The sequence below is a fragment of the Lycium ferocissimum genome, chromosome 12 (genome assembly GCF_029784015.1).
Source record: "Lycium ferocissimum isolate CSIRO_LF1 chromosome 12, AGI_CSIRO_Lferr_CH_V1, whole genome shotgun sequence".
Taxonomy (NCBI): domain Eukaryota; kingdom Viridiplantae; phylum Streptophyta; class Magnoliopsida; order Solanales; family Solanaceae; genus Lycium; species Lycium ferocissimum.
The window spans coordinates 59796027-59820452 of record NC_081353.1 but is presented as its reverse complement, the minus strand read 5'-3'; the positions used below and the strand labels follow the sequence as shown (position 1 = coordinate 59820452).

The following is a 24426-nucleotide window of genomic DNA, read 5'->3' as shown; positions in this document are numbered from 1 at the left end:
CGGTTTGTCTTGTGTATGTGATTGTGCAGTGACATGTATCTCCTATGGGATTTTCGGGGGTTGTGTTTCATCATCATCATTTAAGTCTTCATTAAAAGTGTCGGTAAAATGTTGTTGCATTGCCTCATGACCTAAAAGTGGATTATTTCCACCAACATCAATACCTACATTAGGTGTTTCTTCCACAAATGTTTCCTCATTAAGCGCACCTCTAACAATACGACTACTACTACCGCACCACGTCTTAATCTCTTTGACATTATTAAATAGAATTAATTTAAATCACAATCAAATAAATCACAAGAAAATAAATTACAACAAATTAAATTGCGTAAATTAAATTGCGTAAATTAAATTGCGAAAAATAAAGATAGAGTTGGAACGAAGGTACCAAATTGCCGGATTAATTTCAAAGAAAGTCAAGGCGGCTAGAATTGCAAATCCACCAAAGCTACTTCGGATTGTTGCAAAATCACCAACTCCACCAACAATATTATAATTGCAAAATTAATAATTGAAAGTTGAAACTATAATAAGACTTTGTGGCTAGTTATTGCAAAATAATTATAATTGAGAGATTGAGATTTGAGAGAAAGATGAAGAAGAGTGAATTGGTGTGAATTAAAATGAAAATGAAGAAGGGTTTATATAGGGGTGGGGGATGGGTTAAAGTGTTAAAAAAAAATAAATTTGGGGGCCAAAAATTAACAAAATGGCCGCTTACAACGGCCATTTTTGCAAATGGACCGTTGCCAACGGTCCATTAACGGCTGGCCCAACGGCTATTTTTTTTTTTTTTTTTTAATTTTCAATGTTAAACCAGTTTAACGTCCGATTCCGTTTTTTTCTGTTTAACCGGTTCCGGTTCCTAAAATATTGGAACCGACCTAAGATACAATTAAAGCTAACCGGGAACGGTTAACCGGTTCTGATCGCCCTCTTTGTTCGGTTCGGTTTAACCGGTCCGGTTACCGGTTAAAACCGGTTAGCCCGAACCGGTTGACACCCTTACTTGAAACCATGACTCATAATTGTATGATGTGTAAATTTTTGTAAGGAGAGTGTTCTGCAAAAAAGACGTGATGGTGATGGCAATACATGGTAGGAATGTAAGTTCCAAGATTCTATTTTTATGAGCTTGATTTCTAAAACATATAGGTGAATATTTCAGTTGCATGTGTTCTTTGATCTTTACCTTGCTTACCGTCAATTATTATGAGGAGCTCTCTTGCATGTGAAAAGATGAAATCTTGGTAGGAGATTGTGCGCGGGTTGGTGTAAATTTCTGGAATGACAGTAAAGTTTGTTTTACCCCGAAATCAGATAATAAGTTAAATTTGTAAATGAGGTATAAGATATGTGGCACTTTAATCTATTCTTTGATGAACAAAAGATATACGTATATATTTTGCTTATGAAATGGCTTAAGTATGAGTTGGTGTGCTAATGACTGGGTAAAGATATTGGGAATTATATGTTTAAGCTAAGATTTTATATATATTCCGCGCAATGTTTGAATGGAGTGATTCAATGAATTATTTAAGCTGTAAACCGGACCAAAATCTGAGCGAGAGAGAATTTTATATATATATTCAAAGTACAAAGCTCTTGGATCTGAAAAGCCAACCCTCAAAAGTGAGGGAATGCCCCCTATTTATAGTTTTCCTCTATGGGCCTTCTATACATCATGGAGCCCTTTTAGGATAAAGAAAACCTAATATGGATAAGGTTAGGTCGTACGCCCGACACCCGTACGAATTCGTAGGCAGGTGGCAACAAGATTTCCACACGTGGCGGGCGAATAACTGATTATCCGGACCAACGGCCACGATCAGAATGGACATGAAGAAACCGGGCAAACGACCACGACTGATTCCGCTATGCTTGAACCGGGCAAACGGCCACGATCAACCCGGCCATGGAGGGACCGGACCAACTACTACGGTTGAATTCGGACACGACGACTTTAATCAAAACTTCTTCGGATCAAGCGCATTTGTTTGCCTTTTTTCCTTTATCGCCCCCGGTTTGCACCGGACAAACATTAACCGGTTTTTATCGTATACAGATAGTCCCCACACTTTCCGGGCCGAGGTCATACCGGAGTAATGGGAAGTGGATGAGTCATGAAACCGGTGATCCCGTTGGCTCGTTCTTATCCTCTCGTTTTGGCGGGAACAGTTGTCACCCCCTTCTGCCGTTTGCCACGTGTCGCACCCCGAAAGGCCAAGCTCTGCACCGCCGTTACGCACGTCCTTTCAAATCACGTCCTCATTAATTATGGGACACGTGGCGTTCGGCGATTGGCCGGGATTTGTAACCGCCCAAACCCCATGCCTATATAAGGCCTTCGACGTTCTTCCTTCTTCATTTTTACTTATTTTCACCATTTCATCACATTTTTTCTACTTCTTCACTTCTGTTCTTCATTATCTTCATTTCCATCGTCGATCCCATCATTTCAACACTCATATTTGCTGCTTAAATCTGCTTGCAAAGAACTCATTCCACTCGAAGTGTTGCTTCCCTGATTGAATCATTGCTCATCCCTTCATTTTACTTCATTTACTTTACTTTGCTGTTTCCATCTTCTTACCTTCTTCCCTTTATCAAAAAATTTTATCCTCTCTCACCCATCACGAATGTCTGCCAACACCGAATCCACCTCCCAGGATATTCCCCTGGTTTCCTCCCAAGGAGCCGAACCGATATCTCAGCCGAAGGGGAAAAATGTGGCCGAGCCTACGGCTTTAGATATAGTGCCGATCAAGCCCAACTTCAATAAAGAATTTGAAGCCGAGAAACTGTTACACCTTGAAAATTTCCCCTTAAGCGTACAGTGAATAGACTAATGAGGGGTACGATGTATACGAGGTTTGGACAAGTAAGAACTAGTATGTGATGATGCTAATTAAGAATTTCAAAGGCAGTAGACTTGAGGAAAGAAAGTTGTTAAGAGAAGCAAGATTTAAGTTAGTGTATCGGACGAGAATTACGAGCATTGAGTTAATGGTGTATGAATGATGCCCCAAGGGAGAGTTATAACGTCCCTTAGAATGGTATTGAAGTGATGAACAAGTGTTAAGAAGGTTCCACAAGGATCGGCGATCAAACGAGTCGACGAAACAACTTTCGGAACTCAGTAAACATACGGCCGACATACCGGCCGTATAAAATATACTGGATGTATGTCCAGCCGTAGATTTGACCCAGAATGACTTAAGCCACTGGACCAAATGTACGGTCCAACATACGGTTAGTACAAATTATACGGACCGTATGTTGGTCCGTATATTTCCATCGGGACTGAACCTGATTTTATATAAGGGATCCTTTCCTTTTCATTTTTCATTTCCCACTTCACCTCTACACTTCAAGAACCCTCTACAACATCTCCAAACACTTCATCCATGAGAAAATCATAGAAATCAAAGATCAACAACAAGAAATCAAGAGAATCAAGTGAAGGAAACCCATTAAAAGTCATCCAAGTCAAGAAATCCAAAGAGAGATAAAATAGGTTTTGGTGCTAAGGGTGAATCACCACTCCAAGCTTATTCCTCCATCATCTAAGGTAAGTTTCATGAAGTCGTACATGCTATTTGAAGTATTATTGAGTTAAGATTCATGGATTGTAGAAGAGTACAACAAATGGGTCATTAAATGGATGATTAATGTCATTAGTGATTAGTAGTGGATTGAATCATGGAAATGAATATGTTGATGATATAAATATGTTATAAATGACCTATAGAACATGAAATAAGTATTGGGTACGAAAGGATACGACGACGGATTTTTAGTCATAATTATGGGAAATCGAGGTGAATTATGAAATGCGAATCATATGAATGAACGACGATTGTTGTTAGCGATATTGTGATGATTATTATGAATGTTGGGAGCTGATATGGAATGTGGCGGAAAATAGTATAAACAAAGGAAATGCTGCCCAAATTTCTATAGCCTTAGTAAGTATGATTTTACGATTATATAGCTAATGTTGATGCGAATTCCATTGAAGGTAAACGAGAGCATTAAAGGAGAACGAGCAAGCGATAGAATAAGCTAAACGACAAAGGTATGTAAAGCTTAGCCCTTTCTTTCCAAGGCATGACTTCTATAGCATGAAATTCCTCCTTACTACGAATGTCCCATCTCCAAGAAAGTCAAGAGTCCTCACTCATGGATAGCCATACGAGATAAGAGATAAGCTATGAGCATGATAACGGTAATGATGGTAGTAAGCTAAAGACTAGAGATGCTAGAGCCTATGGTATGATGCTCCTAAGACGCTAATGACGCTATATATGTAATCTAATGGCATTGATCATTATGCCCACTCCCTTATGCTTGTTCCTTCAAGGTGAGCGTAACACGTATGAATGTTCCATAACGAAGTCGGGGTCCACGACCTTATGTCACCCCGATATAAATATAGACGTCTTGAGTTCAAATGTATGTGTTAAGGATATGTATAGTTATATGTGATGTAAGAATGCTAAAATATGACACGCTTACGATGCGATTATGACACGAGTAAAGATGAAAGAATAATATGTTCATGAAATAAATGATAGCGATGAACCTACGATAATGTATGATGACAAGTATATGAAGTATATGGTGTCTATGCACAAATATATGTATTATGACGACATGATGATGCATGTACAATATGAGATGTAGGTGATGTGATCGAGCCCTCGTGGCCGAATACGATATGCTGTCGAGCCTATGAGGCCGAATACGGATAATGATCAAATGGGTACAAATAGATGCGACATTATAATAAGTGTATGTATGTTTATGATGAATGCAAGATGATGACTAGATATGTTAAGGTCATGATACCCCTATGTGATATATACGTATATATGTATGTATCGAGCCCATGAGGGTCGAGTACGTATAATCCTAAGCCTATCGAGCCCAAGAGGGCCGAGTACGCATACCGGGGATCCCATCGAGCCCAAGAGGGCCGAGTACGTGTACCAGCAATGTCATCGAGCCGAGCGGGCCGAGTACGTATGCTAGCGATCCTATCGAGCCCGAAGGGGGCCGAGTACGAATGATACTAATCTATAGAAGTATGAGTATGCTGCAAGTATGACATCGTTATGAATACGACTATGTTATATGCATGATGCTTATATGAGCACGACTATGTTTCACGTATGATATCTATGTGAGTATGATTGTGTTACTTGTATGATTATACCATATGCATCACATTCATGTGAGTACGAATGAGATAAGTATGTGATATCTTTACGAGTACGATTAAGCTATACATATGACAGTGATTAGAGTTCGAATATACTACTAACATGTAAGTGCCGAGTAAGGGCTATGTATATGCAAAAGCACGTGATGCGGGCATGAGTATGACGAGATAATAGATATGAAAGGTAAGTAAGTAAAGGATATGGATGTATGTATACGAGTACGAAATAGAACATGGAACGCCCCTACGGAAAGCGGTGTAAGTGCTATGAAGAGAATGTTATCGTCTCCGCTTTATGTTATTTCATATATTATCCGTTATGTTTTTCTATTATTACTGCTCATGCTTTACATACTCGGGCAATATTCGTACCGACGTCCTTCTCTTTGGACGCCGTGTTCATGCCCACGGAGTAGACGAGGAGAGACGGTGCGGATCCTCGCAGCTAAACGAGTTGCGGAAGCCCTCCTTATTCCGGAGGTGCTATTTTGAGATATGGTTTTGTGTACATGTATTTTGGGCACGGCGGGGTCTGTCCCGTCCATATGTTCGTTGTTCTAGTAGAGGCTCGTAGATACGTATGTGTGGGTAGCATGGTCCCATAGTCATCGTGTAAATGAAAGCCTATGTATACTATTATTATTTTGATAGCCCAAAGGGCCTACGTTATATAAGTAAATATGTTCTATATGAAAGTCATTTTCTATTATTATAAACGACAAGAGAAATGAATAAAGACCGGTTAAGCAGTAGAATGAGGGGTGCTCGGTGGTCAGCCTCGGGTACCCGTCGCGGCCCGTAGGTCGGGTCGTGACAGAAACCTTCCCTGGTTGCAGATAGAGGGTATGACGTAAGGCGATACCCCTCTTCCATCACCGAGGATAAGCTCGATCTGGTCCGGGCTGACTGCGGATGGGATAACCATCCGGTGCAGGTTTTTGCTCCTGGCCCGGATGAATCAATTACCGACCACCGGGAGGGTTTTTTATACGTTTACACTTATCCCTTCACGCTCAAGCTCGAACCTGCAATTGATCCGGTCATATTGGAGATGTGCCGGACCTATAATGTGACCCTTGCACAAATCGGTCCTATAATCTGGAGGACGGTAGCTTGCCTCCGGTTGCTAGCCAACGACGCCAAGAAGCCATTCACGATGGCACATTTGATCCGTCTTTATTCCTCGAGACGATTCCGGGGAGGCGTAATAAAATTAGCCAAGCGAGGCCGGAATCCAATCTTCTCAAAAATGGGCGAAGATAGGGATCGGGGCTGGTTAGAGCGCTTCGTTCGGGTGAGGACCTCGGATATTATCCCGGAGGAATACATGCCCTTCCCGGAAAAATGGAATGACAACCGTAAGTTTCTTGATCCCAACTTCATTAATTTATTCTTATATTCCTTCATTTAATCCTTCGCGCTTACATTCCCCCTTTTCTTCTTAATAGCCGTGGCATGGATACCCCCGGTCATCCCACATATGAACGAGTGGGTCGAGGCACTCCTTGACCGGTATACACACGAAGAGTTGACATGGGGAATCCTGGATCGTGGCCGATGGATTGCTCAAAATCACGGTAACGCCACTTTGAGTTCGGGTATTACGTACTGTCTGCCTTCCTTTAATTTGAACGCTGTCCATAACCCCTTCGATTTTAGGTTTACCGAAGGGTTCAGTGAATCCCAGAACCGGGACTGCAGCAGAGCAAGCTGTGTCGACACCGCGTTCGATTCGGCCGGTCATCGTAATTATTGCTGCTGCCCAAAAATGAAGGAAACCCTCGGATAAAGGAGACAAACCAAGAAAAAGGGCAAGGCGCGTCGTCCGGTCTCTGAGAGATGAAGAAGAGTCCGATGTGATCATTCGTAGGGTCGGCGTGGCCCCCACCTTTGAGTCGGTCCCGGAGGAGGAAGTTGCAGCTCCACCCCCTTCAACCGAGGAAGGACCTTCCGATTCGGCTCAGCTACTAGGTGGGGAAGAAATACTTTACCCAACACCTCTTAGGTCTATTGAATTTGTTGATATTACAGGTGATGCCTCTTCCGAGGAGATTCCCCTCCAAAGACCGCGGAGATCCGGTCCTAGGTCAACTGCTGAAGCTGGGACAAGAACTGAGTCTGCACCGGGTATAGGGGCACCGGCGGATACCGGCTCATTGCCTGCCGAGGACCCAATTATCGGGTTTGAAGCCTCTACTTCTGCCGAGGCTGCTGGTGCTATTCCGACTACCCCCACTGCTCCGAGGTCGGATAATCTGGACGACATGTTTTTGGACACTCCTCCTGCGATCGGGGAGGCTGCAGGTTTCGGTCATCTTCCCATCCCTCGGGTTACGAGGGCAACTAACCGATCCACCGAAACCGGTGCGAGGGAAGGTCTAGTGCGCATCTTTCCGGCTCCTAGTGTGGAACCTAGGAGAACCAGATCGGTTGTAGTTACCGTTCCTGAAGATTGTAGCTTCTTGTCTCGTCCGGTGGGAGTGGCAAGCTACTTAAGGCCCCTCGTCTCGGACTCGGACAAAGGGAAGATGGCCGGAATCCCTTGGCAGAGCCTGATTAATGAAGGCATGCGTGCGGGCAATCGGGTAAGCCTCTCAGCCCATGCCTTGCATAATTTGATGAGTTTTTGGTTATCTTGTTTAACATCTTTGCTTCTTTTACAGAGTGTGGTGCTTGTTAACGAAGCCTTCATCCGGGCCCAGCAAGAGGTTGATGACCTTAGAGGCCAGCTGGATGCCCAAGGTCGAGAAACGGAGAAATTCCAGCATCTTTTGCAAGTAAAGGAAGATGAGCTGAGCCGAGCAGTGGCCCTCACAAACCTTCAACCCGAGCTTAATGCAACGAAGGCTGAGAACCTTCGGCTAAAGGATGAGTTGGCCGGGGTTGTGGAGAGGAACCGGCTTCTGGAGGAAGAGAAAATCGGTCTTAGTCAAGACAACACTCGGTTCTCTTCCAAACTGAGCGAGCTCGAAACCATCATTTCCCAACTTCGAGGTGAACTCGACTCGGTTAAGTCTGATGCCACCAATTTGGCCGAGAGGCACCGACGGCTCGAATCCGAGAGTGCTAAATATGAAGAGAGAATGAGGGTATTTGAGCGAAAGGCTGAGGACAGGGCTCGGATATGCGATGAGCTAAGAACCAGACTCGGGGAGACAGTCGAGGCTAATGATATACTCAAAGCTGAGCTTGAATCGGCCAACCAATACCGGAGTATCCTCGACGAAGAGAGGAATGAGTTCTTGGTTAAGCTGGCCCGGGCTGAAGCCGATTTGGCAGAAGCCTTGAAAAATGTGGAAGCTGTCGAAGCCTACTCCACGGTTGTAGTGGAGCATGAGCGGTGGAGATCTCGGAGGATCACCCTCGAGGAAGCCGAGCATGGCTTTACTGATCTCCCAGCTCTTATTCTGGAGGCTAGAAGAACCGAGGAAGAAGCAAAAAAAGCTCTTGACTCCGACTCCGAAGACTCTGAACGGACAGAGTCCGAGCGTTCTGGCTCCAGTTGTTGACACCCGATTTTGTCCCGCCCCTTTTTTCGAATTTTTTTATATTTGCGAATAGCCATGTATATTTTACCACAATTATTTACTTCTATAGTCGTGTGTCACTGTCCAACTATAGCCATCACTCATTATCGTTATTATTATTATTATTATTATTATTATTATTATTATTATTATTATTATTATTATTATTATTTTATTACTATTGTTTTTCATCATACTGCGAGCACCTAATATTATAATCGTCGCTTTTAACATTTTTACCCTCTTATGTAAAACGCGTCGCATTTATTTTATACAATTAAACAATGGCATTTATTTACTTTTAAACTTCATCGCGCAACTATTATGATATCGTATAATTTTTACTGCCATATAACTACTAGTAATTATGCTTTGTATTGTATAATTTATTTACTTAAGCATTTGTTAGTATATAATTTATTAAGGGATGTAAATCATCATTTGAAGCCCACAAATTAAAGGGTACCAGTCCATTTTTTAGGCCCAAAACCGGACCCAGCCTCACCCCAAATATGCTTACCCGTTCAGCCCTTTTCCATTCTCTGAAACAAAAACAAGTCCCAAACCTAGCCGTCCCTTTCCTTCTCCTTGCTCTTTGAAGCAAAAGCTTCAACACCGTATATCAATGGCAGGGGACTGCCCTTCCATTTTCGCGAAAGTTTCTCGCATCTTGACGTGTCACTGGCAAGAGGATGACTCATTTCAGCAGCGTCCTTGTCCAATTCCTTTCTTTTGAGGCAGCACGCCAAAAGCCATCAGCCATGGCAGATTGTGGCTTTCCATTTTCGAGTAAGATGACTGCAACCCCTCATCTCTCCTCATTAATGGAGTCAACACAAAAGGCCAATCTTTTTCAGATCTCTGAGGAAAAATCAATCTTCAGAGATCGAGTTTGACTTCAACGGCTCTCAATTTTCGTCTTGGAGCCAAAAGGGTTTTGAAATTCGAAACCCTAATCTACAGCTATAAAAGAGCTCATGGCATTCATTTTTGAAGGGGGGAAGAGAAAAAAAAAGGGGGAGGAAATCAGATCCAGAAAAAAAAAAAAAGGAATATAGTCGTAGCTTCAAAAAGAAAAAAGAAAGCAAGAAAAAACAGTCAAGAAAAAAAAATTATTCTTTTTCTCTGATTTGAGACTCGAGTGGATTTGGGTTCGTCACGTTCGAGTATAGATCCGAGACCCGAAAGCCCCAGTTTCACTGCACTCGAGAAAGGTAATTTTCCCCCATATCTTAGTTTGTGTTTTCATTCGATTTTGTGTTAAGTAATGTTTAGCCGAATGTTTGGTGTGTTGAGTATTTGTCTGTTTTGTTCGTTAGGATTAGTTTAAAGTAATGAGGTGTTTAGATGGTTAGGAAGAACACGATGTGTATACTATTCAACATGGTCTTAGACTTATTTGGATTTAGGCGTATAACAATTTTGAATCTTATCATTATCATAGTTTAAGCTTGGAGAACTAGCAATGCCCCCATGATTGATTCACCTGTTGACTCGATTGGATGCCGAATATGGTGTAATTTCTGATTTATTTCGGGGTGATTAGTTAGATTAAGGATAAAAGCAAAATCTGATTTGTAAATCAGTCGATGATTAAGTACTAAGAATATTATTTGTAGTTGTTTACCTTTCTTGGGTTCAGTCTTGTATAGTAATGTTTTTGTGGTCTCTTTGAGTAGCTAGATTTTGTATGGCAAGATCGTAGAATTTTAAATGAAAATAGGAAAGTTCTTAACTTTAGTGTGAGATGCAGAACGATATTCTAACTTCCATTGGATTAATAGATGTAGATGGTTTAATATTTATTTTCTCTGAGTTCTAGTATTGTCCATGAAATTAGTTTGGGTTTAGCTGCTGTATTATAAGTAAATCAGGTTGCTAGTTTAGCAATTTCCTCTTATCTCAATATATTTTTATTATGCCTTCAGTGCTGTGCGTTTTCAGTTTAGGGTAAATTAGTCCAGTTAAAACTTTGTTTGAGATTAGAAAAGGTAATCTTCAGCTCTACGTAAAATCTCTCTTCTTCGGTCATTTCCCTTTTTTTTCTTTGTTCAAAACTTGATAGAAATGTAATATATAATCAAGTTTCCTGAGTTGTGTGATACTTGATTTTTCTTTAATTCAGTCTCATGGGTAAAGCGTCTTTCCAAATAAGGATTGGTCCAACTGTTTTCGACCCATCTTGTTTAAGTGTTTTCCCCTAAAGTAATGCTGGGGTCCCCATTCAAGATATGGTCTTTTCTCACTCACGACATAGAGCCTCTATCATAAGTTTTGGTTTACTAGGATATAGTTTATAACGACATGCTTTGATAAATTAAAAGAGTCTTTACTTAAGTCTGTTTCCCTCCCCTTTTCATATTTTTTGTTTGAATTCCAGTTCTGACTTGCTGGTTAATAGTTTAGCATGACTGAGTTTCCATTTTTATAAGTTTAGGTGTTAGTTTTCCCTACTATCGCAGCATGTAAGCAAAGCACGAATTTGTTTGGTTCATTTCCATCCTGGTTTGATAATGCTGAAATAGTAGACGTAAGTTTGTTTGGCCTGAATTACTAAGATCTGTTTTAGTGTTTTAACAAGGGTTATCGACAGTTCAACTAGTTAAATCCATGTTTCATATCTGTTCTAATATCTCTCGTTTAGTCGTTCCTTTAGAGTTTAAACTGTGGGAATGCTGGCTTAGATAACCTTTAGGATGAATTACTATCCATGTCAAGTTAATTTTGAATCCACAATTCCAAGTTTTTGGTTATTTCTCCATCATTCATCTAGAGCCCGGAATGAAACTTTTTGACTAAACCATATAAGTATTTAATACCTTGCTTACTTTGTTGGCTCAGTTCTAGATCGAGCAGAGAATCTCTAATCTTCTAGAAATCAAATTCCAATCGTTTATGGTTTATTCTCTTTTAAGTTTGTTAATGTTGAGTACTTTTTTCTTTTAAAAAAAAATACCATTTCTCTGTAGCTTCAGATGTAGCAGCTTGTTTTGTTGTTTGAAGGACCCAATAGAACTAGGATTCCAAGATGTTGGATTTTGATTTCAAGAAGTAGTGGTTCTGCCTATATCTAGGATCAGTTTGGTCTTGTATCTTTGGGATTTTAATAGAATGTCACTTGAGTTTTATGTTGCTTATTAATTAGCAGTAAGCTTTAACTCCCTCTATTCTTTCCAGAAAAGATAAGTCAACTTTGGTCTTGGCTAGTGAAAATGTTCATTTAGCATTCTTGAGTTCACGTGTCTGAGCTGTGTCGTAAGTTTAAGCTGCAGCGTCTTTTAATTTTCATCTACTGAGGTCCTTAAGAATCATTGGCTTTTGAGCGTAGAAGTATTTGTTGGATACAAATTCTATGTGAGCCAAGTCCATTTATTTCATTACCAATTATTGAATGTTAATCCCTAGATTCAATTGATACGTGATAGCTCTAAGATGCCCTTTTAAACTAGGCTCAGTGCATTATTTGTTAATTCGAACTTTCTTTGATACATATATATGTGCTGCAATGACATATATACTCCATGTATTGTTAATTGGGATTGCGTGCTAATCGTTATTTTCCTTTTGCTTTTACATGTACATCCGGGAGCAAATGGAGTCCTAATTCGGGACTCTTGCAAAATTAGAATTCTCAAGACGAGACTCGACATACCGTGCTTGGAATTAGCTTACATCATCTTCATTAGAACTACATTGCATAGCGAGAAAATGGACGCAACACCTGGGGCGCATATGGCGTCTCTTCTTTTATTGCATCGTTCTATTTATTTTTATGATCGTTGACATATTTGTGTGTGGGATCTAACTTAAGTTTTTGGGGTTGCGTACAGTGCTAAGAATGATCGTTTATTTAATCCTTAAGATTCTCACCCTTAACTATTAGTGAAATAAAAAAAAAAAAATTTTTTTTACATCATAGAACACGGCATATGGGCTGTAGATTTTAAATAAATCTAACAGAATGTGGTTGGAAGTGCATTAAGGGATAAAAATTGATTCTTGCAAACTATTTTGGTGCCTCCTTGAAAAGCAGGTTTTCAACGTTTCTGTAATACTTGTGAATCTCTGTTCTCACCAAATTCGTATTTTTATAAAATAAGGAGATTTTGCTTATGAAGTGATTTTTCAAATTAATATTGGCTAATTTGCATTTTTACTTATCCCATTTGATCGCTGAATATATTTTTCTTAAGCAGCTAAAATCAATTGACATTTAGCCGTGATTTATTCTAAACGCCTATAATAACTTTGGCTAATCAGGCACCTTCTTTTAATTTAACTCATAACCAAAGTCTATTTTTTTACAAAGCACTACCTTAATTAATTTAAATAGTATTCTTATATTTTCCATTTGTCACCTTAATATTATTTATAAATCATTTTTTTTTTGGATATTTAAAACTCCATACTTATATTTTCTTAACTTTAATTAATTAATCTAAGTTTGGCCGGATAACCGTAGTTAACGGATCCTATAGGATGCCTAACCCCTTCCCTTTAGGATAATATAGAACCCTTACCTAGAGTTGAAAATTAAAGGACCATTAACGGAGGTTTAGTTAGCTTTACCTTAGTTAATAATTAGGTGCCCTAATTCACCTTAAAATCAATTAGGTGGCGACTCCTAAAATAAAACAAAATAGGAATCTCCAATATGTTGTACTCCGCTTTGACCCGGTCTAAATGGGGTATAACACCAGTCATACCGGATAGGCTAGGGCTTGCACTACCTTTTGTTTTGTCTTTATAGCACTTTGAACTTTCCCAAATTTCAAGTATAAAAGATTTGTATATATAAAAAGCGCATCCTTTCTGTTTGACCATTCTTTTGTTTGAATGTTTGTTATGATTCTTGCCCAAACTGCCGGTCTTTTCCGAGGATAAGTGAACATCGGAGTCGCTTTCGGATTTGTTCGATTAGAGTTTTCACCTCATCCGGTATGATTTATCTGGGAGTAGAATAGACAAGTTTGCCCGTGGGACTTATTTATGCTTTGTGAATTCAGACGTCTCCGAATCACGTTACGCATTTTTAGGGCCGATATTTTGTGGCTATTCCTTTATTTTTGATTAGGTTCGGGCACCTGAATCTCTGCTTAACCAGATTCTGGTGTAGCAGTCCCCATTCGGGGGTATTAAGATTTAGGCTCGGTTTGCTATGGCCTTGTTGCCTTTGTCGTATTTCGACTGTAATGCTTGGAATCGAATATACGGATAAAATGGTGCCCGATTTTCGGGGCAAAGTGCTTTACTAGGAAGATAAATTCGAAATGTAATAATTTGATTTTTCAATAAACTCTAAGTACTTGTACATCATATGAGGACTTTATCCGTTTCCTCTCGCTTTTTTGCCGTGGCAAATTTAAGTGGACACGATTCGCTCGATCGTTTGGTCCTTACATCAAAACCTAATACGAAGGTCCGGCATTGGTTCTTGCCATAGTAAATATTAGGGGGACACTATTCGCTTTTGATCGTTTGGTCCTTACATCGGAATGTAATGCCGGTGGTCCGGTCCATGAGATCCCAGCGGTGTCCGTTGTTGAACCTCTTCCGTTTCCGACTAGTCGGAATAAACCGAGACGTGGGTGTCATAGCCCCTTAGTGCTTATTCGAACTGTGAAGTCGGGTAAGCGCTATCAAGCCCCCACTCGTAGGGTGTTGCCCCGAATATCTGGGTATTCATACTCCGATTTTAGTAACATGTTGTCCTTGTTGCCTCATTAAAAATCTTGTCGGAAAACCCATTTGGGACAAAATCGGACCAAGGAAAAGAGTGCAACACGTGTTTTCAGACCTAGCAAGTTAACTGCGTTGGGCACTCGGCTCTCTGCAAAAAAAGAAAAGGTTAGTAAATAAAATAAAAAAGTCCATACCTCAACAATAGTATCTCTTCAAATGAGCCACATTCCAGTTATTGCGCAACCGTTGTCCGTCCATGGATTCCAGCTGATAAGACCCTTTGCCCGTTATTTCGGTCACCTTGTATGGCCCTTCCCAGTTTGGGCCCAGTTTTCTCTCGTTGGGGTTCTTGGTGTTCAAGGTTACTTTTCGAAGCACCAAGTCCCCAATTTGGAAATGTCGGAAGTTAGCTCTTCGGTTATAGTATCTTTCCATTCTTTGTTTCTGGGCTGCAATACGGACTAGCGCGTTTTCGCGTAGCTCATCTGTGAGATCGAGTTTTACGGCCATGGCCTCCTCGTTTGATCCCTCGGTGGTGTAACTGAATCGGAGACTGGGCTCTCCGACTTCTACAGGAATGAGGGCTTCGGTCCCGTAGACCAACAAGAAGGGTGTTTCCCCCGTACTCGATTTTGATGTGGTTCTATAAGCCCACAGCACCTCCGGTAATATTTCCCTCCAGTGGTGCTTTGACATTTCCAGTCTCTTTCTCAGATTCTGAATTATTGTTTTGTTTGTAGATTCCGCTTGTCCGTTCGCGCACGGGTGATACGGAGTTGACACAATTTTCTTGATCTTCAATCCTTCAAGGAAATCATTAACTTTGCCACCAACGAACTGGGGGCCATTGTCACAAGTGATCTCGGCCTAATGCCGAACCGACAAATAATGTGGTCCCAAATGAAGTCGGTAACTTCCTTCTCCCGCATTTTTCTCAAGTGCCTCGCGCTCAACCCATTTTGAGAAATAGTCGGTCATAAACAAAATAAAGCGGGCCTTACCTCCGGTGCCCATGGCAATGGACCAACAATGTCCATTCTCATTTTCATGAAGGGCCAGGTGATATCACCGAGTGCTGAGGCTCCGGGGCTGGTGAATCATCGGGGCATGTCTTTGACATCCGTCACACTTCCGGACAAAATTCTTCGCATCTTCCTCCATCCGGTTCCAGTAGTAACCGGCTCTAATGATTTTCCGGACTAAGGCTTCCGCACCGGAGTGATTGCCACAAGTCCCCTCGTGTACTTCTCTCATCACGTACTCGGTTTCCCCGGGGCCCAAACATTTGGCCAAAGGACCGAAAAAAGACCGTCGGTATAACTGACTATATATCTACCAGGCAGAAACGTGCTGCTTTAGTCCTTAATGACCGCGATTCCTTAGGGTCATTAGAGAGCTTTCCATCTTGCAAATAATCGATGTATTTGTTATGCCAATCCCAAGTTAAACCCATCGTGTTTATCTCAGCATGCCCGTTATCTATTGCCGAGTTCATCAAGTGCACCACGGCCCCGGGTTAATTTCTTCCTTCGATCGAAGATCCCAACCGGACAACGCATCGGCCTAGTACCCCTCCCTCGGTACATGCCGCATGGTCCATTCTTTAAATCGGTGAAGGCGACTCGACCCTTTCAAGGTACCTTTGCATCCGTTCGTCCTTGACTTCGAAGACGCCATTCACCTCGGTTAACAACCAGGAGAGAATCGCATTTTTCTTCGATTTTCGCCCCCATGCTCCGAGCTAATTCCGGCCCCGCAATCATAGCCTCATACTTGGCTTCATTGTTAGTTAATTTAACTGTCCTAATGGATTGCCGGATCGCATCTCCGACGGGGTTTTAAGGACGATTCCAAGCCCGGAACCTCTAGGGTTCGAGGCTCTATCCGTGTGTAATGACCAAATACCCGAGGCTTTCCCCAGTGTTAGCAGGAGTTCCTTTTCAACCTCGGGGATCATAGCCGGGGTGAAGTTTGCCACAAAGTCGGCTAAGATTTGTGACTTGATGGCTGTCCGAGGCTTATATTCAATGTCATATCCGCTTATCTCTACAGCCCATTTAGTTAGCCTGCCCGATAATTCCGGTTTATGCAAGATGTTCTTTAAAGGATAAGTGGTCACTACACATATCGGGTGGCATTGAAAGTAAGGTTTGAGCTTTCTAGAAGCACTTACCAAGGCTAATGCCAATTTTTCAAGGTGGGGATAACGAGTCTCCGCATCCCCCAAGGTCCTACTCACATAATAAATGGGAAATTGTGTACCTGATTCTTCTCGGACCAAAACTCCACTTACCGCTACCTCGGACACGGCAAGGTAGAGAAAAAGTTGCTCGTCCACTTTCGGCGTATGCAACAAAGGAGGCCGGACAAGTACTCTTTTAGTTCTTGTAAGGCTTTCCGGCACTCCGTTGTCCATGTGAAGTCGTTCTTCTTCCCGAGTAAGGAGAAGAACGGTGGCTCTTGTCCAAGACCTTGATATGAACCGGCTCGGCCGCTTATCCTCCCTAAGCCTCTCGCACTCCTTTGACGTTATTTATCACCTCGATATCCTCGATTGCTTTGATCTTGTGGGTTAATCTCGATTCCCCGATTTGACACCATGAAACCGAGAAATTTACCCGATCGACACCGAAAGCACACTTCCTCGGGATTGAGCTTCATATTATATCTTCGGAGTACGTCAAAGGTTTCCTGCAAATGTTTTAAATGGTCCTCTGTTTCCAGGGACTTAACAACCATGTCATTAATATAAACTTCCATTGTTTTTCATATTTGTTCTTCGAACATCCCGTTAACTAGGCGTTGGTAGGTTGCCCCGGCATTTTTTAATCCGAAAGGCATGACATTATAGCAATAAGTCCCGTATCGGGTAATGAAAGATGTTTCTCTTGATCCTCCGGGTGCATCCGAATTTGGTTGTGTCGGAGTAAGCATCGAGAAAACTTAACATCTCATGCCGTCTATCCGCATCGATCATTCTATCGATGTGGGCATCGGAAATGAATCCTTCGGGCATGCTTTGTTTAGATCCTTATAATCAACGCACATTCGAAGTTTATTACCTTTTTTCGGCACCACCACTACGTTAGCCAGCCAATCCGGGTATTTTACTTCCCGAATAGAGCCTATTTTTAAAAGCTTTGTTACCTCATCCTTCACGAAGGCATGCTTTGACTCTACCATAGGCCTCCGTTTTTGCTTCACCGGGGGAAATCTCCCGTCGAGACTAAGCTTATGAGTTGTTACTTCTGGTGGCACACCTGTCATATCTATATGTGACCATGCAAAACAATCGGCATTAGCTTGAAGAAATTTAATTAACTTGTTCCCAGCCCGAGGTTAACCCCGTGCCCAGGTATACCTTTATGTCCGGTAGATATTCGAACAAGATGACTTGCTCCATTCCTCTACTGTAGATTTTGTCGCATCTGACTCATCCCAAGAAGACGAATGATCTAGGTATGTTGAAGTCGTCTTTTTCGTGCCGCGGGTCTAATCTCTTTGCTCCGTTGCTGGGCCCGTTAATGGTAATTGCTATTTGGAATCCTTGTCCCCGGATGATCCTTCCTTTTGATTCGGCTTTTTGAGTAGGGGCGATGATTCTTCGACCGCGAACATCTCTCTTGCTGCAGGTTGTTCTCCCCGGATAGTTTTTACCCCCTCCGGTGTCGGGAACTTCGACCGATGTAATGTAGACGGCGCGGCTCTCATGCATGTGTCCACGCCTACCCAAAGAATGCGTTGTATTTCATATCCCCTTCGATTACATAGAACACGATCCTCGGATGGTGCCGTCGATGTTGATTGGCATGAAATCTCACCTTCGTAGTTTCACTCGCCATATTGAACCCACCGAGCACCGGCTACCGGCACGATTCGGTCGAGTAGCCTTAATCGTTCAACCACTCTCCACCGGATGATGTTAACCGAGCTACTCGGGTCAATTAGAATATGTGTGTGTGTGTGTGTGTGTGTGTGTTAATTTGAGACTTAAAGACGAGAATAGAAATTACCAACGCATCATTGTGCGGTTGAATGATGCCTTCGCATCCTCGTTCTTCGAAAGCGATGGAGCGCTCGGGTATACAATCCCGTTGTGCTTTTCACGAACGGTGGAAACCTTGGCGCGCTTCATTACCGGCCCTCTAGAGCATCCGTACCCTCGATTATCATGTTGATTATATGTTGAGGCTCTACTGGGTTCAATTCGTTTGCTCGACTCCCTCTCCTTGTGGTGGGTCTTTGCCGCTTACTCGGGAATTCACGAAGGTGCCCATTTTCGGTCGCAAACGAGCCACCTCTTCTTAGTTGGCGATAGTCTTCGAAAGTGACCGTGAGTTCCATGGTATTCATAAATCATGTTCGGGTCTAGTTGGCGGGATCCGACCTCGACAATGGTCTTGGCCACCTTGCTTCCGGAATGCGACCTATGGCCGAGACAAGGTCCGAGGTGTTGACACTAAAGTTGTATTCTGATATTCTTGGTGGGTCTCTATTAGTTACCGAACTTCCAGCGTCACTTCTAAACGACAACCCTCGGCTATTCGATGGACGCTCGGTTCTTCTATCTCCTCTGCCGGAGAATTGACTCCGGGGCCGACCTCGACTTCTCCCGTCCGAAGCTTGTTTTCTCGATTGAGAATATGGCGGGGTATCTTTCCCTCGATGGCCGTATCTCGGGTCGTAATTTTTTCTAGTCCTCTCGATCCTTTACTTAGGTTTACGGACCGGAGAAAGTTCGAGCTTATCATCCTCCACCCAAATTGGACTAGTATACATTTGTGCACGCACGCCCTGTGTCACAGCCTCGTATTCCAGTAAATTTTTGTTTAGTTTGAACGAGGCCGTCGGGAACTCCGAGGATTAAGCCCTTTGGTGAATGCTTGTGCAGCCCATTCTTCCGGAATCCCGGAGGGAGTTCCATCCGTTCCCTTTGGAAACGATCGACGAACTCCCGCAGACTCATCATCCCTTTGGGCCATCCAGGAAAATATCCGTCTTACGGGCCGGACCTTTTTGGCCCCGCATGAGCCTTATGAACGCATCCGCGAGCATTTCAAAAGAAGTGATTGAATGCTCGGGAAGATGGTCATACCAAGTCAATGCCCTTTTGACGGCGTTTTCCGAACTTTTTTAAAGAATACGGACTCAATCTCGTCTTCTTCAACATCATTGCCCTTTATAGCACGGTGTATAAGGTCACGTGTTCCGAGGATCCGTTGTGCCATCATATTTACGGATATCCGGCATCTTGAACCTCTTCGGGATCAACTTGGGAGCGCACTCGAGGAAAAGGCCTCTCGAATATACCTCTTCGAATCGGTCCTTCGTAACAATGTGCGGAGCCCCCGAATTTGGTCCACCCGTGAGTTATAGGTCTCCACCCTTTTCTCGAAGTTGAGTCTACCCGCTTCGCCAATGTTTCGAGCATTCTCGATACCTCGGTGGACGAGCCGGCTCAAACCGTTGCTTTCGACCATTCGGACTCTCTTCTCTCCGAGGTTCTAAGAACACCCTTATTCTTTTCTGAGTTGCTTCATCCTTCTTCCTCGCAATCGGGCTATCGTAACTCCTTACTCAAAGCAATAGCCGCTTCTTTGTCTCCCGTAACATTTCAAAAATAAGACGCAAGTTAATATCATCCGGACATCCGCACTTTGCCATGCGTGCTTGGGTTAAAGTGTGACCAGAATTGAAAGTATTTAAAGGATCGGTGCCGGGCCGAGCGGCGTTCTCCCGGTTCACGGTATTTTGTCGGTTGAGTCCCTCGAATCGGTATTCGGGCCGACGGGATTCACCGGTAATCCCTATAGCTCGATGTTATCGTTCTCGGCCACAATCTCGTTGTTCGACGTGACCAGATTCTCCATCGTTTGCCATTTGGTCCGTTTCGCAGAGGGCGAACAAAAGAATCGAAATCTTTAGATGAAAGTGTCGCAACCGAGATCAAAGACCACTATTATCCAATGCCCCACGGTGGGCGAAACCGTTTTTACCCCGAAATCGGATAATAAGTTAAATTGTAAATGAGGCATAGGATATGTGGCAGACTTTAATCTATTCTTTGATGAACAAAAGATATATGTATATATTTTGCTTATGTAAAATGGCTTAAATATGAGTTGGTGTGCTAATGGTGGTAAAGATATTGGGAATTATATGTTTAAGCTAAGATTTTATATATATTCCGCGCAATGTTTGAAAATGGAGTGATTCAATGAATTATTTAAGTCAGGAACTGACCAAAATCAAGAAATCAAAGCGAGAGAGAATTTTATATATATATTCAAAGTACAAAGCTCTTGGATGCGAAAAGCCTAACCCTCAGTGAGGGAATGCCCCTTATTTATAGTTTTCTTGGGCGCCTTCTATACATCATGGAGCCCTTTTAGGATAAAGAAACCTAATATGGATAAGGTTAGGTCGTACGGTCTCGACACTCAGATGGCACAAGCCAAGTGTTACAACAAGATTTCCACACGTGGCTGGCGAATCGAATCGATGTGCCCGACCAACGGCCACGATCGAATGGACGTGAAGAACCGGGCAAACGGCCACGACTGATTCCGCTATGCTTGAACCGGGCAAACGGCCACGATCAACCCGGCCATGGAGGGAACGGACCAACTACTACGGTTGAATCCCGACACGACGACTTTAATCAAAACTTCTTCGGATCAAGCACTTTTGTTTGCCTTCTTTCCTTTATCGCCCCCGGTTTGCACCGGACAAACATTAACCGGTTTTTACCGTATACAAAGTTATTCTTTAAAATAGGACAATTAGTTGGTGAAAGAGCAATTGGTGACTGAATTATTTAACCGCTCCTGTGGACACGTGTATTTCACTAGCCCTGAGTTTTTCCTTCTAGGGACACATGTGTGCGTCTTTGTTCTTCTTGGACATCTGAATTGTTTACATTCACTAAGAGCCCATTTGGATTGACTTATAAGTCGCTTTATAATTTGTTTTCTATTTTTTTTTGAGTGTTTTTAATGCAACTTAAAGCCATTTTGCACTTTAAAATAAGCTCAAAAAAATAATTAAGTCCGTTTTTAACTTATTTAACGTTATTTATAAGTCAAAAAACTAAGTTAGGCTATCCTAACTTACTTTTTTTTGGCTTATAAGCTATTTCCAGCTTATAAACTGTTTTTTTTAAGCCCAGCCAAACCGGCTCTAAGTCTCTTCATTATTTGCTCTTGCACTGTGAAACCAAGCTCTGCTTTTGTTTATTTTTCCTGCAGCCACTCTCTCTTATTTATTTGTAATATTGAGCCAGAGACCCATAGCCTGTTAAGCAGAAAAGAAATATTGTCTTCTTGAGAAAAAACGCTAATCAGTTCTGTTTCTTCATATTTTGCATGCAATTGTTTGTCCCTATGTCCTGATAGGACTTTGATTTGGTTGCTTCGATCATTGCTTCTACTGCTCTTTCCCATAAGTTCTTTTTATTTTTTTTGGTCCTCTCGATTGGTTTGTTGGAAATTGCCACATGGTTGTATCTGTATATGAGGATTTATTTTCAAACTTCTAAATTTCTTAATTTCACATATTGTTTATGACTTTGGGTAATATAAGTATTCATGTTGTTGTCTTAACATTATAAAATCATTATGCCTCTAAGGTATTTGATTATATGCCTGAAACAATTAAAAAAGAATAAACGTAATAAGTAAGTCCCTTTTCGGATACACATTGTGAAATTACGAATTTTTAGCTTGCCTGTTTTTTGGTATACTTGCTCTTAAGAGACTAATAGTTTGCCTGTATTAGATTCAAAAGGTACTTTCTTCTTCGTTCTTAAGTAAATGGATTAACATGTTGGATGTGGTTTATGAAACAAACTGGAAATTTTCTTTTGTTTGCAGGTCCCTTTGCTAGAAGATGCAAATATAGGAAATGAGGCACTACTCACGAAATTGGAGGTGGGAAGTAAATTTGTCAATGAATAGATAAAGTCTCTCACAACGAAGTGACGTCACGCTCAAACTTGCTACAGGTTCCGATTGCTTCTCCATTTATCTTTTAATATACTACTGATACTTCCAACATCTGAAAACATATTTAAAAAATCTTACTGGGCAAAGACGCAATTATAAGTCATATAATTTCTATATCGGTTTGATTTTTCCTCATAGAATTTCTGCTTCTCCATGGGTAACAGGCAGGACATAAAATGGAGATGAAAGTTCCTTCAGTAGCACAACCTTGACATAATGATTTTGTTGCCAAACCACTCGGGAAGGAATTGGTATTAATTGAGTGCGGATTACCCCTTTCAGTGCCTGCATGTATGCATTAGTCTTACTGAAGCTGTTAGAAGCTCATCCTGAGATGACTATTTCTCATAATCTGTGCACCAGGTAAGTTTCACCACTAACTATATCTTACACATTTAATTGTTTGCTGATGTTCGGCTCACATTGAATGTACAATTGCATGTTGATTTGAAGTCATTGCTTCAAGTAGAGTTATGAAAAGCATGTGAGAAAGATTAGACGGTAGCTTGTAGTGCTATGTGGAAGTTGCTGATAAATTTGGTTCTTATTAAATTTATTTTCCCGCATAGTTTACAATGGTTTAAGCACGAGGTTATGTAATATATCTTCCTCACCAATTGATAGGTCGTGTATATCAAACATTACTTTTTAGTCGGATTTCACAATACTCTTGAATCAGCACCTCAATATCCTTGTGCAAAGAGCACAACTCCTTGCAAAAAGAATATATAGCCTTCTAGAAAATGCACGTGAGAATCAACATTACTTTTATCCTTATTTTATTAAAAAAAAAAAAAAAAATAGTAGGAACAGTCCAGGAAATCAATCAAACCCAACAAATGGAAATCAAAATGATGGAACTTTAATTTGAATTTAGAGCAAAATTAATTAATAAACACAAGAAACAACGTATTTTTCCTACCTATATCACGTTACAACGATGCAAAGAGAATCATGATGAATAGATGATCAACGTGAAGCAAAATATATGAAAATAAAATCACTGAAATTTGAGAAATAAACTTAGTTTCTTCCAAAGGCTGGGGCTGATGTGAGCAACTGAGGAGTTGAACGAACTTCATAAATGAAAGGGTGAATTCTGTAGTGAGCGATCTCATTTACTTTTTAATCAATAGCCAGATTGATTCAATGTAACAATAAGTGAGATGTTAACCGTCAAATCCTTGAACTGGTGGAATAACATCAGACAAGGATAAGTTTTTTACTCATAATCTTTGATCTATTACTACTTTTTTGTTGTTGTATAATCAATTATATTGCCGTAAAACTCAACTATGATAATGACCGATGCCTATGTCAATATCTCAATGTAAAATTTTCCTTAGTTTGCCTAGAAACTTTGCTCTACTATTTTTGCTACTTGTGACAAACAAAGCAACTGTTACGTACTTTGGTGTTAAGCTTTTACTACTTCGTGAGTTTTTCTTCATCTATGCTTAACAATTTCTTAGACGAGAAAGGGTACATGCTCAAAATGTTGACTTAAAAGGAGTCCTAGAGAAAGCTTAGAAAGTAACGACTTGAGTTTCTACTTGTGACTTCATTTCATAAGGGAGAAGATGCAACAAGATTTAGTTCATCTTGAATACATCCCATCTAATGAACTTGAGACAGATTAGTTGACAAAGGACCTGGAAATGCTCGGCATTGTTATTTGCTATCCAAGCTAGGTGTGCTGAACCTTGTTTCACCACCTAGCTTGAAGGAGGCCGTTGAAATGATAAGTTGACAATGAGTGAGATAAGGGTAATCTGATTGTTAGGGGTGACGAACATATCTGGTGAAGTTCTTCAAATGTTATATGTCATTATTTTCAGTGTGTTTTCTCCCATCTCTCTCGCAACTCTGTTATATTAACCATTGGATGATGTTTTGTTTACAAAATTTATTGATTAATTTGGTTTTAAAAGTGCCAGTTATTGTCCATCTCTTTTGCGGAGTAATGTGCTCTGAGGGTGCCATAATG

General features: G+C 41.3%; 1 long non-coding RNA gene across 1 annotated transcript; it reads left to right on the top strand.

The window, feature by feature from the left end:
• Nucleotides 1-1013: 1013 nt before the first annotated feature.
• LOC132039765 (uncharacterized) lies at nt 1014-23211 on the top strand. Its single transcript, XR_009410474.1, has 3 exons — nt 1014-1109; nt 22308-22438; nt 22604-23211. It is a non-coding gene; the product is annotated as an uncharacterized LOC132039765 (long non-coding RNA).
• The last annotated feature ends 1215 nt before the right edge of the window (nt 23212-24426 follow it).